Source organism: Mustela putorius, unplaced genomic scaffold (assembly GCF_011764305.1).
Source record: "Mustela putorius furo isolate JIRA1106 unplaced genomic scaffold, ASM1176430v1.1 tig00003853_pilon_pilon_pilon, whole genome shotgun sequence".
NCBI lineage: Eukaryota > Metazoa > Chordata > Mammalia > Carnivora > Mustelidae > Mustela > Mustela putorius.
The window spans coordinates 41,487,376-41,502,576 of record NW_025422005.1 but is presented as its reverse complement, the minus strand read 5'-3'; the positions used below and the strand labels follow the sequence as shown (position 1 = coordinate 41,502,576).

The following is a 15,201-nucleotide window of genomic DNA, read 5'->3' as shown; positions in this document are numbered from 1 at the left end:
TATTATATTCTTTTACATTTTATTTTATTTAACTTTTTAATATTATGCTTGAAGCAGAAATCAAAGAGGTCCATATACTATGATTAGTGAATGTCTCAAGTCTCTTATTATACAGGTTCTCCTTCAAAAATACTTTATCAAAAGAATTGAGTCATTTGTCTTGTACTTTCCCACAATATGGATTTCATTGATTGCCTTCTTGTGGTGATATTTTTTAATGTATTTCTCTAACTTCCTATTTCCTATAAATTGACTGCTAGATCTAGAAACTAATCAGATTCAAATATGCTTTTTCTGAAACTATCTCATATAGTTAATTTTTTTTTTAAGATTTTATTTACCTATTTGACAGAGGGAGAGACAGCAAGAGAGGGAACACAAACAGGAGGAGTCGGAGAGGGAGAATCAGGCTTTCTGCTGAGCAGGGAGCTCCACAAGAGGCTTGATCCCAGAACCCTGGGATCATGACCTGAACCAAAGGCAGAGGACTAACCACTGAACCACCCAGACACCCCCATCCCAAATTATTATTATTTTTTAAAGATTTTATTTGTTTATTTGATAGACAAGTAGGCAGAGAGGCAGGCAGAGGGAGAGGAGGAAGCAGGCTCCCTGCCAAGCAGAGAGCCCGACTCAGGGCTCGATCCCAGGACCCCGGGATTATGACCCCAGCCGAAGGCAGAAGCTTTAACCAACTGAGCCACCCAGGCGCCCCCCAAATTATTTTTAATCAAATCAATATTAAGAACCACTATTAAGAATTAAAAACAAAAAGAAAATGAGAACAATTACCCAGAATTCCAATTAAAATTACTTGTTTTGTATTTTACGTGTTCACTTTATATATACATGTTTTATTGACCAAGAGCAACTTTTATAATTATAAGCAAAGCATAACTATGAGTTTGCATTTTATTTTATACATATATCATCATAGACATTTTTCAAACTGCCTTATAATTATTTTTAGTGGTCAATCCAGATGTATATATCATTTATTTATCATTATCCAATTTTGGACAGAAATTGTTTTAAATGTATTTGCTATTTAAAGTAACACTAGGGACGTCTGGGTAGTTTAGTTGGTTAAATATCCAAGAACTCAACTCAGTTCTTGATCTCAGAGTTGTGATTTCAAGCCCCATTCTGGGCTCCATATAGCATGGAGCCTACTATGGAGCCTACTTAAAACCAAAAAAAAGCCCTTTGAGCTTAATAAATAAATAAAGTAACACTAAAATGAACATCTTTTTGCCTTACAGTTCTTGCTCATTAGGAATTATTTTCCCCAAAAGGAATTATTAGCTCCAAGAATTGACACTTATGGTATTTTAAATATATAAACATGGTGATTTCAACTTAACATCACCTGCATAGAGTATTATCAAGTTCCTATTGTTCCCTGTATAAATATGAAATTTTCATTTTTACCTCATAATAACTAATAAATTTAAATATTTCTCTACTGTCTACTAACCCACTTAAACCTCTTTTGCCCATTTACATACTGAAAATGTGATGGTTTTAACAAAAGACACTTTTGTCATTTGACATTCTGTAACCAACTTCTAATTTGTTCTGTCAAAGGAAGCCATTTAAGACTCAATATCCTACTCTGAGTTTTTCAAGTAATTTTCTTCTGGCTTAAAAAAACATTGTGACTGGGGTGTCTGACTGGCTCAGGTGGTAGAGCATGCAACTCGTGGATCTTAGGGTCGTGGACTCTCGGGAGCACCATGTTAAGTGTAGAGATCAGTTAAAAAAAATTGACGTGACACCTGGGTGGCAGAGTTGGCTAAGTGTCTAACTCCAGTTTCCACTCAGGTTGTGATCTCAGCATTGTGAGACTGAGATTATGCTGGGCTCAGTGCAAAGTCTCCTTAAGATTCTCTCCCTTTCCCCCTTCACCCCTCTCCTTCCCTCTCCACAATGATAACTTGTGTGCTCTTTCTCTCTAAAATAAATAAATAGATCTTTGGAAAAAAATTGTGACCAACCTAGATGAAATGGACAAATTCCTAAAAATACAAAACCTGCCATATCTGAATCAGGGAGAAAGAGAAAATCAAAATATATCTATAACTAGTAAGGAGACTAAATCAATAATCAAAAACCTCTCAACAACAACAAAAAAGCTCTAAATAAAATGGCCTCATTGGTAAATTTTACCAAACATTTAAAGAAGGCCAATCCTTCTCAAACTCCTCCCAAAAACTGAAAGGAAAAGAACCTTCCCTAACTTTCTGTGAGGACATTACCCTGACAAGAAAGCCAAACAAAGGCACTACAAAAAAACTATAAGCCAATATCCCTTCTGAACACTGAAGCAAAAAATATCCTCAATAAAATACTAGTAAACCAAATTCAGCAGCACATTAAAAGGATTACGATCAAGTGGGATTTATTCCTTGAATGTAAGGATGGTTCAACATAGGAAAATCAATGTAAGACACAACATTAATAGAGTGGAGAAAAAATCTACATGATCACTGATACAGAAAAAACATTTAACAAAATTCAACACCTTTACATGGTAAAAACATGCAACAAACTTAGAAAGAAATTACCTCAAAGGCCATATAAAAAATTGACAGCTAACATACGTAACAGTGAAAGACCAAAAGCTTTTCCTCTAAGATAGGAATAAGATAAGGACGTACACTTTTATCACTTATATTCAAGCTTAGTATTTGAAGTTCAGCCAGAACAATTAGGCAAGGAAAACAAATAGGCATTCAAATTGGAAATTAATAAGTAAAATTATCTCTGTTTACACATGGCATAATCCTATATGTAAAAAATACTAAAGATTCCATATACAAAACTGTAAAAACTAATAAATTCAACAAGTTTGCAGGATATAAAGGAAACACACAAAACCTATTGTATTTTTTTAAAAATATTTTTATTTCTTTATTTGACAGAGATCACAAGGAGTCAGAAGGCAGGCAGAGAGAGAGGAGGAAGGAGACTCCCCACAGAGCAGAGAGCCCGATGTGGGGCTCGGTCCCAGGACCCTGGGATCATGACTTGAGCCGAAGGCAGAGGCTTTAAACCACTGAGCCACCCAGGCGCCCCGAATTTTTTTTTTTTTAGATTTATTTATTTACTTGAGAAAGAGAGAGCACATGGGGGTGGAAGCTGCAGGGGAGAGGGTGTAGAATCTCAAGCAGACGCCCCGCTGAGTGCAGCCAGACTTGGGACTTGATCTCACCACTCTGAGGTAACGATCCCATCCAAAACCAAGTCAAATGCTCAACTGACTGGGCCACCCAGGAACCCCCAAAAATCAGTTGTATTTCTGTACACTAATAATGAATAAGTCAAAAATGAAATTAGGAAAATGATTCCATTTATAATAGAATCAAGAATACTTAGGAATTAACTTAACCAAGGAGGTAAGGGATTGTACACTGAAAATAATAAAAGATTGCTGAAAAAAATTAAAGATATAAATATGTAAAAAGACAATTCATGAATTGGAAGACATTATTGTTAAGATGTCTATATTATCCAGGGTGCCTTTGTGACTCATTTGCTTGAGCAACTAACTCTTGGTTTCAGTTCAGGTCATGATCTTCAAGTGGTGAGATCCAGCCTGGAGCTGGGCTTGCACTCAGCGTGGAGCCTGCTGGAGATTCTCTCCCTCTCCTTCTCCTGCCCCTCTGCTCCTCCCCATACTGGCTTGTGTACTCACTCTCTCTCAAAATATATAAAGAAATAAAATCTTTTTAAAAAGATATCTATCCTATCCAAAGTTATCTAAACAGATTCAATGTTATCTCCATCTAAACCCCATGATGATCTTCACAGAAATAGAAAAATTAATCCTTACATTAATATGGAATATCAAGGGATCCCAAGTGGCTAAAATAATCTTGACAAAAAACAAAGTTGGAAGATTCCCACTTTATGGATTAAAAATATACTACAAAGCTACAGTAATCAAAACAGTATATGAGTATAAACACAGACATCAAGAACCATGGAATTAAAGTGAGCCTAGAAATACACTCTCACATATATGAAGTCAAATGATTTTGACATGGGTGTAAGACAGTTCAATGGGCAAAGAAGAGTGTTTTGAATAAATGGTGCTGGGCAAATTAGATATCCATATTCAAAAGAATGAAATTAGACTCAACATACAAAAATTAACTCACAATGGATTAAAAAACTAAATGTAAGTGCTAAAACTATAAAACTCTTAGAAGAAAATATAGGGGAATAGCTTCATGATTTTTGGTTTGGCAATGATTCCTTGGATATGATACAAAAAGCACAGGCAACAAAAGAAAACAGGCTGAACACCCAAATTTAAAACTTTGTTGCATCAAGAGGCACTATCAACAGAGTAAGAAAGGTAACTTATGAAATGAAAGAAAATATTTGCAAGTCAGATAGCTGACAGAGAATTGATATCCAGAATCTATAGGGAACTCTATAAGTCAACAAAAAACACTTTATAAAGAAACTACAGGCAGTTTTCCATAAAGACATAATTAAAATAAAAGTTACCATTTAATGATAATCCACTACATATAGTGCTAGGTAACATATTTATTACTTCTAATACTCATAATTAATTCATTCAGCAGATCTTTATTATATAATTGTACAAGCTAAGTATTATCACCTTTATCTTACAGATGATCAAAGTGTCTTGCCTGAGATCATAAAGAAGCTAGCGAATGACTATAAAGTTATCCTGAATCTAGGTTTTCAGAAATATTGTTTTTTTTTTAAGATTTTATTTATTTATTTGACAGACAGAGATCACAAGTAGGCAGAGAGGAAGGCAGAGAGAGAAGAAGGGAAGCAGGATCCCCACTGAGCAGAGAGCCCGATTTGGGTCTTGATCCCAGGATCCTGGGATCATGACCTGAGTGGAAGGCAGAGGCTTTAATCCACTGAGTCACCAAGTCGCCCCAAATATTGGTCTCTTTTGCTCTAAAGTGCTCTTAATACATTTCAACAAACTTTCAGTGTGAAAAATTACTACTTCTCTGCTTCCCAAGGGGCACAAACAGTGGTCATGTTTTTAATACCAGAGAACAAAACAAACCTTGAGAAAATTGATCCCTGAAGTTATAAATAAACATTATCTTAACGTGCCTTTTACTCTGTCTTATGAAGATTATTCTGTATTCACTACCCAATTCTCAACTGTTAAACAAAACTGTTAACTCAAGTTACTAAAAAGTAAACTGAGAGTAATTTAACATGTAACTTTTTTTTAAATAAGAAATTGCCGGATACCTGGGTGGCTCAGTGGGTTAAGCCGCTGCCTTCTGCTCAGGTCATGATCTCAGGGACCTGGGATCGAGTCCCGCATCGGGCACTCTGCTCAGCAGGGAGCCTGCTTCCTCCTCTCTCTCTCTCTCTCTCTGCCTGCCTCTATGCCTACTTGTGATCTCTCTCTGTCAAATAAATAAATAAAATCTTAAAAAAAAAAAAAAAAGAAATTGCCATGAAGGCGCTCCTGGGTGGCTCAGTGGGTTAAGCCTCTGCCTTCATGGTCTCACGGTCCTGGGATTGAGCCCTGCATCAGTCTCCCTGCTTGGTGAGGAGACCGCTTCCCCCCCGCCCTCTCTCCCTCTGCCTCTCTGTCTAGTTGTGATCTCTGATGTCAAGTAAATAAATAAAATCTTTAAAAAAAAAAAAAGAAAGAAAAGAAAAGAAACTGCCATCTAATAAAATAAGTACCAGATATTTTTCAACTTTCTTTTAAAAATATATTTGCTTTGAAAATACGGTATAGGGACGGCTGGGTGGCTCAATTGGTTGGACAACTGCCTTTGGCTCAGGTCATGATCCCGGAGTCCTGGGATCAAGTCCTGCATCGGGCTCCCAGCTCCATGCAGAGTCTGCTTCTCCCTCTGACCTTCTCCTTGCTCATGCTCTCTCTCTCACTGTCCCTCTCTCAAATAAATAAATAAAATCTTAAAAAAAAAAAAAAAGAAAATACGGTATAAATACAGGCATTCCTCAAGAAATGCTAAGAAAACCACATAAAAATCAACATAAAACCTACTGAGTTGTTTCATTTTTATCCTGTCAACTATATTTAAAGAAAAATAACATGAATATTAAAAAATAAAAAAATATTAAAAAAAAAAAAACCAACACTGACAGTTCCACTATCTCAGTTTCTTCAACTGAAAAGAAGGAGTAATAAACCCTTCACATGGACTTAAGAGGTAGATAATAACTTACAGAGTATATACCAAAGCTTTAGCTACCTTCTGTTTCCTTCTTAGCTTCTGTTTCCTTCTTAGCTGGCTGCTTAGGAGCTCTGTAGTCCTAAGTCCAAGTGTTGCTACAGTGGCTCTTTTACTAAGTTAAGGACCTCAATTTTATCACTCCCCATTTGTTTGTTTGTTTGTTTGTTTGTTTTTCCCTGAAACCACTGCATACTGCTTTGTAGTGTAGGTTCTACATGTCAAAGAGCCTAAGTTTGAATCCTAACTCCACTTATTGGCTGTGTGATTCTGAACAAGTTACTGAATTTCTGTAGGCCTATTTCATCCTTTATAAAATGTAGACTATAACCCTAGCTACTTCACAGGTATTATGTATATTAAATAGGATAATATAAATAGCATTTAGAAAGTGCCTGGCTCACAGTCAACATTCAATAAATATTAGGCATCTCATTCTCACCACTACTACCACTGTCATCATCGTCTATCTGCTTCCCACCACAAAGCATGTGCAGCTTTGTAACTGTTTTATTACTTATTTCATATATTTAAGTTTTGTCATCTATGGAAGCATGAGCAGTCTGGTTTTTTTAAGACTTTTTTTTATTTATTTGACAGAGAGAGATCACAAGTAGGTGGAGAGGCAGGCAGAAAGAGAGGAAGAAGCAGGCTCCCTGCCAAGCAGAGAGCCCAATGTGGGGCTCGATCCCAAGACCCTGAGATCACGACCTGAGCAGAAGGAAGAGGCTTTAACCCACTGAGCCACCCAGACGCCCGAGCAGTCTGTTTTAATAGGGTAGCCATTCTCCTTTTTTCTTTCATCCCTTTGGCTGAAACAGAACACTAAACAGTAAGTAAATCCTTGCTGAATGAATCAATAAAATAAATGGAAATGGATAGAGAGATGGCACCATAGATTGGCCCTATAGAACTTTTCTTGCTTCTCCAATAATTGCTTGTATCACAAAGATAACATAACAAGCTCACAATGACTCCAAAGACAAATACCTTATCCCATGAAGTCAGGACTGCACTAGTATAAAATGACTGAAAATTTGATACCCAGTCTCACAGGGCTATCAAAATTTCAATCTAACTAGGTTTTACTTTCCTACTCAAAGGTAACTATCTCGCCCCTCGGAAAACTTCATCACCTATTTTACCTCTCTCAGTGTTTATATTTTCTATATGACGTATGAGCCAAGGAGATGTAAATGTCTTCATGCTCTCACCAATAAATCCATAATCCTACCTTTATCAGTCAGTCCCCACCTTCTCTTCCTTTCCCTTAGGTCAAATCCTCAACATGTGTGTAGATCCCATCCCTTGGCCTCCTCAAGGATTTTGCTCTTCCTGTGATCAATCCCACTTTAAAAAAAAAAAAAAAAAAAAAACCTGTCTAAAGGCTCATTCATTACACTACATAAATATAATAGTATCCCCCATTCTTTAAAAAATTCATCGATAGGGATGCCTTGGGTGGCTCAGTTAGTTAAGCATCTGCCTTTGGCTCAGGTCATAATCCCTTGCTCAGAAGAGAGCTGCTTCTTCCTCTGCCTGCTTCTCCCTCTGCTTGTGCTCCCACGCTCTCTCTGACAAATAAAATCTTAAAAATTCATCTATAACCATTTTCATCTAGTAAGTGCTCCAATTTTTTCTATTTTCCCTTACAGCAGAACTTCTTGAAAAAAACCATCTCTACCTCCTCACTTCTTACTCCATTTTCAGCTCATACCCCATTTTCCACCTGTTCTGGTTTCTGTATCCATAGCTGCTGTACCGAGTCTGGTCCCTCTTCCTATCCACATGTTCTTGACTTCTTTAGTCAAGTACTTTATATTAGGTGATAACTCCTTTCCTTTGACAAACTACATTCTTCTTTTGACTTCCAGACACCACATTTTCCTTGTTTTCTGCCTAACTCTCTGGCCGTGCCTCCTCAGTCACTTGTACCAGGTCCTCCTCCACTTGACTTCAGTGGCTCAGCCGTGGGCCCCTTCTCTTCACTCTGTAAATTCTTCCCTAGGTAAGCTCATCCATTCCCATGGCTTCCCATTCCTCACATGACCTGCAGAATACTACATGATCTAGTCCCTGGCATCCTCTCTAAGTTCTTTTTATGCGACTCTTGCCTTACTATACCATGCTGGATTCCTTTAACTTTCTTGTATAAGTGCCTTCCTAGCTCAGTCCAGCTGTTCTCTCTTCCTGAAGTATTTTCTCTTTGAATGGCTGACTCCTCAACTACCATGTGTCATCTAAAATGTCATTTCTCAGAGGCCTTCCCAGATCTGCCTCCCCCCCCATCTTTTATATTATCCTCCCTTATTAATTTCCTTCATAACCCTCATCACAATTGGCAATTATACATTTGTTTGTTTTTGGTCATTCCCACTAATCTTTACATAAGGGTTCACAATGCCATCCGTATAAACTCAGCACCCAGCACAGTAACAGATAAATAACAAGCATTCAATGTGTACGTAAATTAATAATCTGGCATTCACTTATTCATTCACTAACAAACATTTATTGAGCAATTTGTAGGTGACAGGTACTGTGCTAGATGCTGGGGACAAAAGATAAATCAGAATCACTCTCAAGATCCTTATTACACTGAGAAGGACAGAGACAATACTGTGCGATAAGTGCTATGACATGGGTAAGGCCAACTTCTTGAAGAATGTGAATGTACAATATTTCCCTAACTTCTTTAGAAACCAAGGTTAATCCAAATGTTTTTCCTGTTTTACCATGCTAGAATGGTTCAGATCATAATGTCAATTATAAGACAGGTTTTTAGGCAGAGTAAAGGAAAACTGAATTGCTGAGGAATATTCTATTTAAAGCATCCATTTCTTACTCTCATATCTATTGTTTCCCATCAATAGGTAAGTAAATATGAAATCAGGAAAATAAACTCATTTTGGTTTGAAACCGTCCTTAAATAAGAGAAACATACAACTAATTTAAAATATTTTCCAAAGATCTTACATCCATTATATTCTGAATTTGCCACCATCATCTGAAGACTCAAGGTGTTACATGGAAAGATGTACTGCTGCATTAAGGGACAGTATTCACTCGTTTGTTTATCCAACAAAAATTCTGTAAGCAACCATTATGTGCCAGGACTAAGGATACAGGAGTAATCAAGGCAGAAAATATACTTATCGTCACTGAGTTTTTAGACTCAAATTGGAGAGACAAAAAATAAGAAAATACAGAAATAAAATCATAATTGTAAAGTTAATAAATTATTTCTAACACTTATAATCAAGAAACAACAAAGAAATTCTACAGAAATGTATTTTTAAAAATGTTTAGTTAAGGGGCAGCCTGGCTAGTTAACTGGTAGGTACACACTCTTGATCTTGGGGTTATGAGTTCAAGCCCCATGTTGGGCACACAGGTTACTTTAAAAAAAAAAAAAAAAAGAAAGAAAGAAAAGAAAAAGGAAAAAAATTAAGAAAATGTTTGGTTAAATACCCAGAGATACTTTTAAAATAATTAAAAGTGAATACATCTAAGAATGAAAGGAACATAGACTAGAAGAAAATATCTGTACAAAATATCTGATTTTTAAAAAACCTTGTAACTTATGAAATATAAAAAGAGCTTTTGGGGCGCCTGGGTGGCTCAGTGGGTTAAAGCCTCTGCCTTTGGCTCAGGTCATGATCTCAGGGTTCTGGGATCGAGTCCCGCATCGGGCTCTCTGCTCAGCAGCGAGCCTGCTTCCTCCTCTCTCTCTCTCTCTGCCTTCCTCTCTGCCTACTTGTGATCTCTCTCTGTCAAATAAATAAATAAAATCTTTAAAAAAAAAAAGGAGCTTTTAAAATTCAATAATAAGAAAACATCCCAATTAAAACTGGACAAAAGACACCTCAACAAATAAAAACAGACAGCAAATAAGCATATGAAAGGATGTTCACCATATGTCATTAGGGAATTGCAAAGAATTGCAAATTAAAACAAAAATGAGAAACTACCACACACCTATATGAATAGTTAAAATCCAAAACTGACAACACCAAATGCAGGTGAAGATGTGGGGCAAGAACTCTCACTTACTGCTGATGGGAATACAAAAAGGTACAGCCACTTTGGAAGACACTATGGCAGTTTCTTACCAAGAGAAACATAAGCTTACCATATGATCCAGCGATCATGTTCCTAGGTTTTTATACAAATGAGGTGAAAACTTATGTCCACGCAAAAACCTGCACATGAATGTTTACAATAGCTTTACTTACAATTGCCAAAAATGAGAAGCAATGAAGATGTCATTCAACAGCTGAATGAATAAACAAGCTGTGGTATACCCATACAATAACATATTCATAAATACGAAGAAATGAACTATCAAGTCACAAAAGACATGGAGGTTCCCTGACACTGGTTTTGGCAATGATGTTTTTTAGTTCTTTGACACCAAAACCAAAGAAAATAAACGTAAAGATAAACAAGTAGGACTACATCACCTAAAAAGCTTCTGCACAGTAGAGGAAACCATCAACAAAATGAAAAGGGAACCTATGGAATGAGAGAAAATACTTGCAAATCATATATCTGCTAAGGGTTAATATTTAAAATACATGAAGAACTCATACAACTTAATAGAAAAATCTGATTAAAGAAGGGGGCAGAAGATCTGAACAGACATGGCCAAGAAGTACATAAAAAGCTGCTCAACATCACTAATCATCAGGGAAATGCAAATCAAACCCACAGTGAGACATCAATGGCACACCTGTTAGAATGGCTATCAAAAAGAAAAGAGCTAACAACTGTTGGTAGTGATATGGAGAAAAGAAAACCCTTGTGCAATATTAGTGGGAATGTAAATTGAAGCATCTACTATGAAAAACAGTATGAAGGTTCTTCTAAAAATTAAAAATAGAACTACCATATGACCTAGCAATTCTGTTTCTGGATAGTCATCCAAAAAAAAAAAAAAAAAAGAAAGAAGACACTAATTCAAAAACATTATCTGTATCCCCCAAGTTCTTTGCAGCATTATTTACAATAGCCAAGATACAGTAACAACCTGTATGTCCCTTAATGGGTAAGTGAAGAAAATACAGTATACACTGTGTATACATATACACAATGGTATTTTATTCACCCATAAAAAAGGGGGAAATCTTCTTTTCCATCTGGGCTGCTGACATGCTTCTAGCCTGAGGAAGACCCGGAAACTTTGGGCCCACGTGAGCCATGGCCACGGCGGCATCCACAAGCACCGGAAGCACCCAGGAGGCCAGGATAATGCTGGTGGCCTGTATTACCATAGGATCTTAGGATTATACTTCGAAAAATATCACCCAGGTTACTTTGGAAAAGTCGGTATGAGACATTACCACTTAAAGAGAAACCAGAGCTTCTGCCCAACTGTCAACCTTGATAAACTGTGGACCTTGGTCAGTGAGCAGACACAGGTAAATGCCACCAAAAACAAGACTGGAGTTGCTCCTATCATTGATGTGATGCGATTGGGCTACTACAAAAAGTTTTGTGAAAGGGAAAACTCCCAAAACAGCCTGTCAGGCCAAACTCTTCAGGAGAAGAACAGAGAAGTTAAGGGTGTCAGCTGCCTGTATTCTAGCAGCTTGAAGCCACATATGGGGAGGTTCATTAAATGTTAACAAGTGCTTTTTTTTAAAAAAAAAAAAAAAGGGGGGGTGGATCTTGTTATTTACAACAGTAGGATGGACCTTGAGGGCATTATGCTAAGTAAATGTTAGAGAAAGACAAATACTGTATGAGCTCACTTATATGTAGAAACTATTTTTAAAAATAAATAAATAAAGCTCACAGAGAAAACAGATTAGTGGATGCCAGAGGTGGGAATTGAGGGCTGGGAAAATTGGGTAAGGTTATTTTATAACTCATTATAAAATAAGTCCTGGAGATGTAGTGTATATCATGGTGACTATAGTTAATAGTACTGTATTGCATATTTGAAAGTTGCTGAGAGTAAATCTTTTTTTAATAAAAATTATTTTCAAGTGATCTCTATACCCAGTGAGGGCTTGACATTAATGACTCCAAGATCAAGAGTTGCATACTCCACCCACTGAGCCAACGAGGTACCCCTCAGAAAGTAAATCTTAAAAGTTCTCATCACAAAAAAAGTTTTGTAACTATGTGTGGTAACATATATTAACTAGATTTATTGGGGTGATCATTTCACAATATATGCAAATATCAAATCATTATCTTACACACCTGATACTAATATAATGTATTTCAATTATACCTCATTTTTTTAAAAGACATGGAGGAAACTTAAATGCATATTACTAAGTGAAAGAAGCCAGTATGAAAAGGTTACATAACTGTAGGGAGAGTAAAAACATCAGTGACTTCAGCAGTTAAGTGGGAGGAAGGAAGGCACAAGGCGGGGCACAAAGGATTTTTAGGTTAGTATAATTATTCTATAGGATACCATAATAGGATACATAATATGCATTTATCAAAACCCACAGAACTTTTTAACACAAAGAGTGAATCTAAAGTAAACTACAGTATGTATTTATTTTATAGACCTTCAGTTAATAACAATATATTGTATTGGTTCATCAATTTTTAAAAATGTAGCACATAATTGGCAAGATGCTAATAATGGGGTCAAATGGGGGGGTATGGGAACTCTATACCTGCTGTTCAGTTTTTCTGCTCTAAAAAATAGTCTGTTGTTTTTTAAATGGATATATTCAGAGGTAGACATGAGGTTGTCATCATAAACATTATTTTTTCAAATATTTATTTATTTATTTATTTGACAGAGAGAGAGAGCACAAGCAGGGGGAGTGGCAGGCAGGCAGGCAAAGGGAAGAGAAGCAGGCTCCCTGCTGAGCAAGGAGCCCAATGGGGGGCTCAATCCCAGGACCCTGGGATCATTACCTGAGCCGAAGGCAGCTGCTTAACCAACCAGCCGAAGGCGCCCCATAAATATTATTTTAAAGTAATATTAAAATACACTGTATTTTAACTAACCGGAATTGAAATTTTTAAAAAAGTGTACCATAAGGGGCACCTGGGTGGTGTAGTCAGTTGGGTGTCTGACTCCTGGTTTGGCCCCAGGTCAGGATCTTGGGCAGTCATGAAATCGAGCCCTGGGTAGCTCCACATTCAGCAGGGACCCTGCCTGGGACTCTTGTTCTCCCTCTGCCCTTTCCCTCTCCCTCTAAAATAAATAAATAACTCTTTTTTTTAAAAGGCGCCATGAACTGAGGAGTATGATTCTCGATGCCTGAGTTCCAAAATAGGTAAAATAAAATGAAGTCAATCCAATATGAAATAAAAGGAAACAAGAACAGAAGAATAGTATTCCAGTACTTCTGTCCTTGTAGAGATGAGGAAGGTCGTGGCACATTCTAGAGCTCTCAAGATCAAAATATTTATAATACCTGAATGAAGTCAATATTGACAAATACCCTTGGAGTCCTGCTAAAACATTACATTATGATATAAATCACATTTGGTATCAGGCAAGTTTGTCATAACTAATGCAACAGGCATTAGTTACTAAATTAAAAACATCTTAACTGAAGGCTGTTTTGTCATCTGTGATTCAATTTCATGGCATTATACAGAGAGACACTATTATAATGAGGGTCTTACATGCTTTAAATGATCAACATATACTTGAACACTGGCAGGTAACAAGGTGACAAGGGAAAGACTCTCTTACCTGGCTACCTTTTTAATTTTATTTATTTATTTACTTATTTTTAAAGATTTTATTTATTTATTTGACAGAGAGAGAGACACACAGCAAGAGAGGGAACACAAGCAGGTGGCGAGGGAGAGGGAGAAGCAGGCTTCCCACTGAGCAGGGAGCCCGATGCAGCTCCATCCCAGAACCCTGAGATCAGGACCTGAGCCAAAGGCAGATGCTTAGCAACCGACTGACCCACCCAGGCACCCGGGCTGCCTTTTTTAAATATACGGCATTTACAATTACAAATTTCATTTACAAATTATGACATTTATCTAACCTCTATTTAAACGAAGTTGAAAATAATCTTCAATTCAGTCAAGATTCTTTGACCAAAGTCAAAGCATAAAATAACACAGACTGACAGCACAGACAGACATGATTTTGCATATCTTGTCATCTTAGGTTATAGTACTGAAAATTATTTTCCTATGGTTAAAAAATAAGCACCATCAAATTTTTTCATACTCCAAAATAATATTATTTTATCCCAGATAGCACTGAAAACATTACAACTTCCCCTAATATTTTAGGTGAACATAATGCTATATTCTGTAATATTACTGAATAAAAATATTGTTAGCTTCTAAAAAAGTTAGTTTAAAAAATGTGTTTTATTCTTGGTTTTAAATTTGAAGTTCTTTTAAATATGATATTTTAATTTTCAAGGTATATTTTCACTTAATTAAACTAAAAATTGGGTATTACAACATAGATAACAAAATATTATATATATATATATATTTTTTTTTAAAGATTTACCTATCTGAGAGAGAGAGAGAGACTGAGAATATATGAGTGAGGGGAGGGCCAGAGGGAGAGAATCAGTTCAGGCAGGCACCCCACTGAGCAATAGCCAGCCCCACGGGGGCTCCATCCCATGACCTATGAGATCAACACCTGAGACAAAACCAAGAGCGGGACGGTTAAACGACTGAGCCACACAGGTGCCCCGATAGTTCTGTTATGCACTTTTATATATAAAATTACTCCTGACATTATTAATGTCAAAATACAAGCAGAGTTAGGGGGCTCCTGGGTGGCTTAGTCATTAAGCATCTGCCTTCCGCTCAAGTCATGATCCCAGGGGACTGGGATGGAGCCCAAATCAGGCTCCCTGCTGAGCCCTTCTCTCGCTGTGTCTCTGTCAAATAAAGAAATAAAATCTTTAAAAAAAGAAAAGCAGGGCGCCTGGGTGGCTCAGTGGGTTAAAGCCTCTGCCTTCGGCTCAGGTCATGATCCCAAGGTCCTGGGATCGAGGCCGGAGTTGGGCTC

At 37.0% G+C, this 15,201-nt stretch overlaps 1 protein-coding gene and 1 pseudogene across 3 annotated transcripts in view; one reads left to right on the top strand and one right to left on the bottom strand.

Moving 5' to 3' along the window:
- The window catches only part of ZFYVE9 (zinc finger FYVE-type containing 9), a 202,779-nt gene that overhangs the window by 96,522 nt on the left and 91,056 nt on the right, over positions 1-15,201 (bottom strand). The gene's annotated exons all lie outside the window — the stretch shown is intronic.
- LOC106003916 lies at positions 11,255-11,816 on the top strand (annotated as a pseudogene).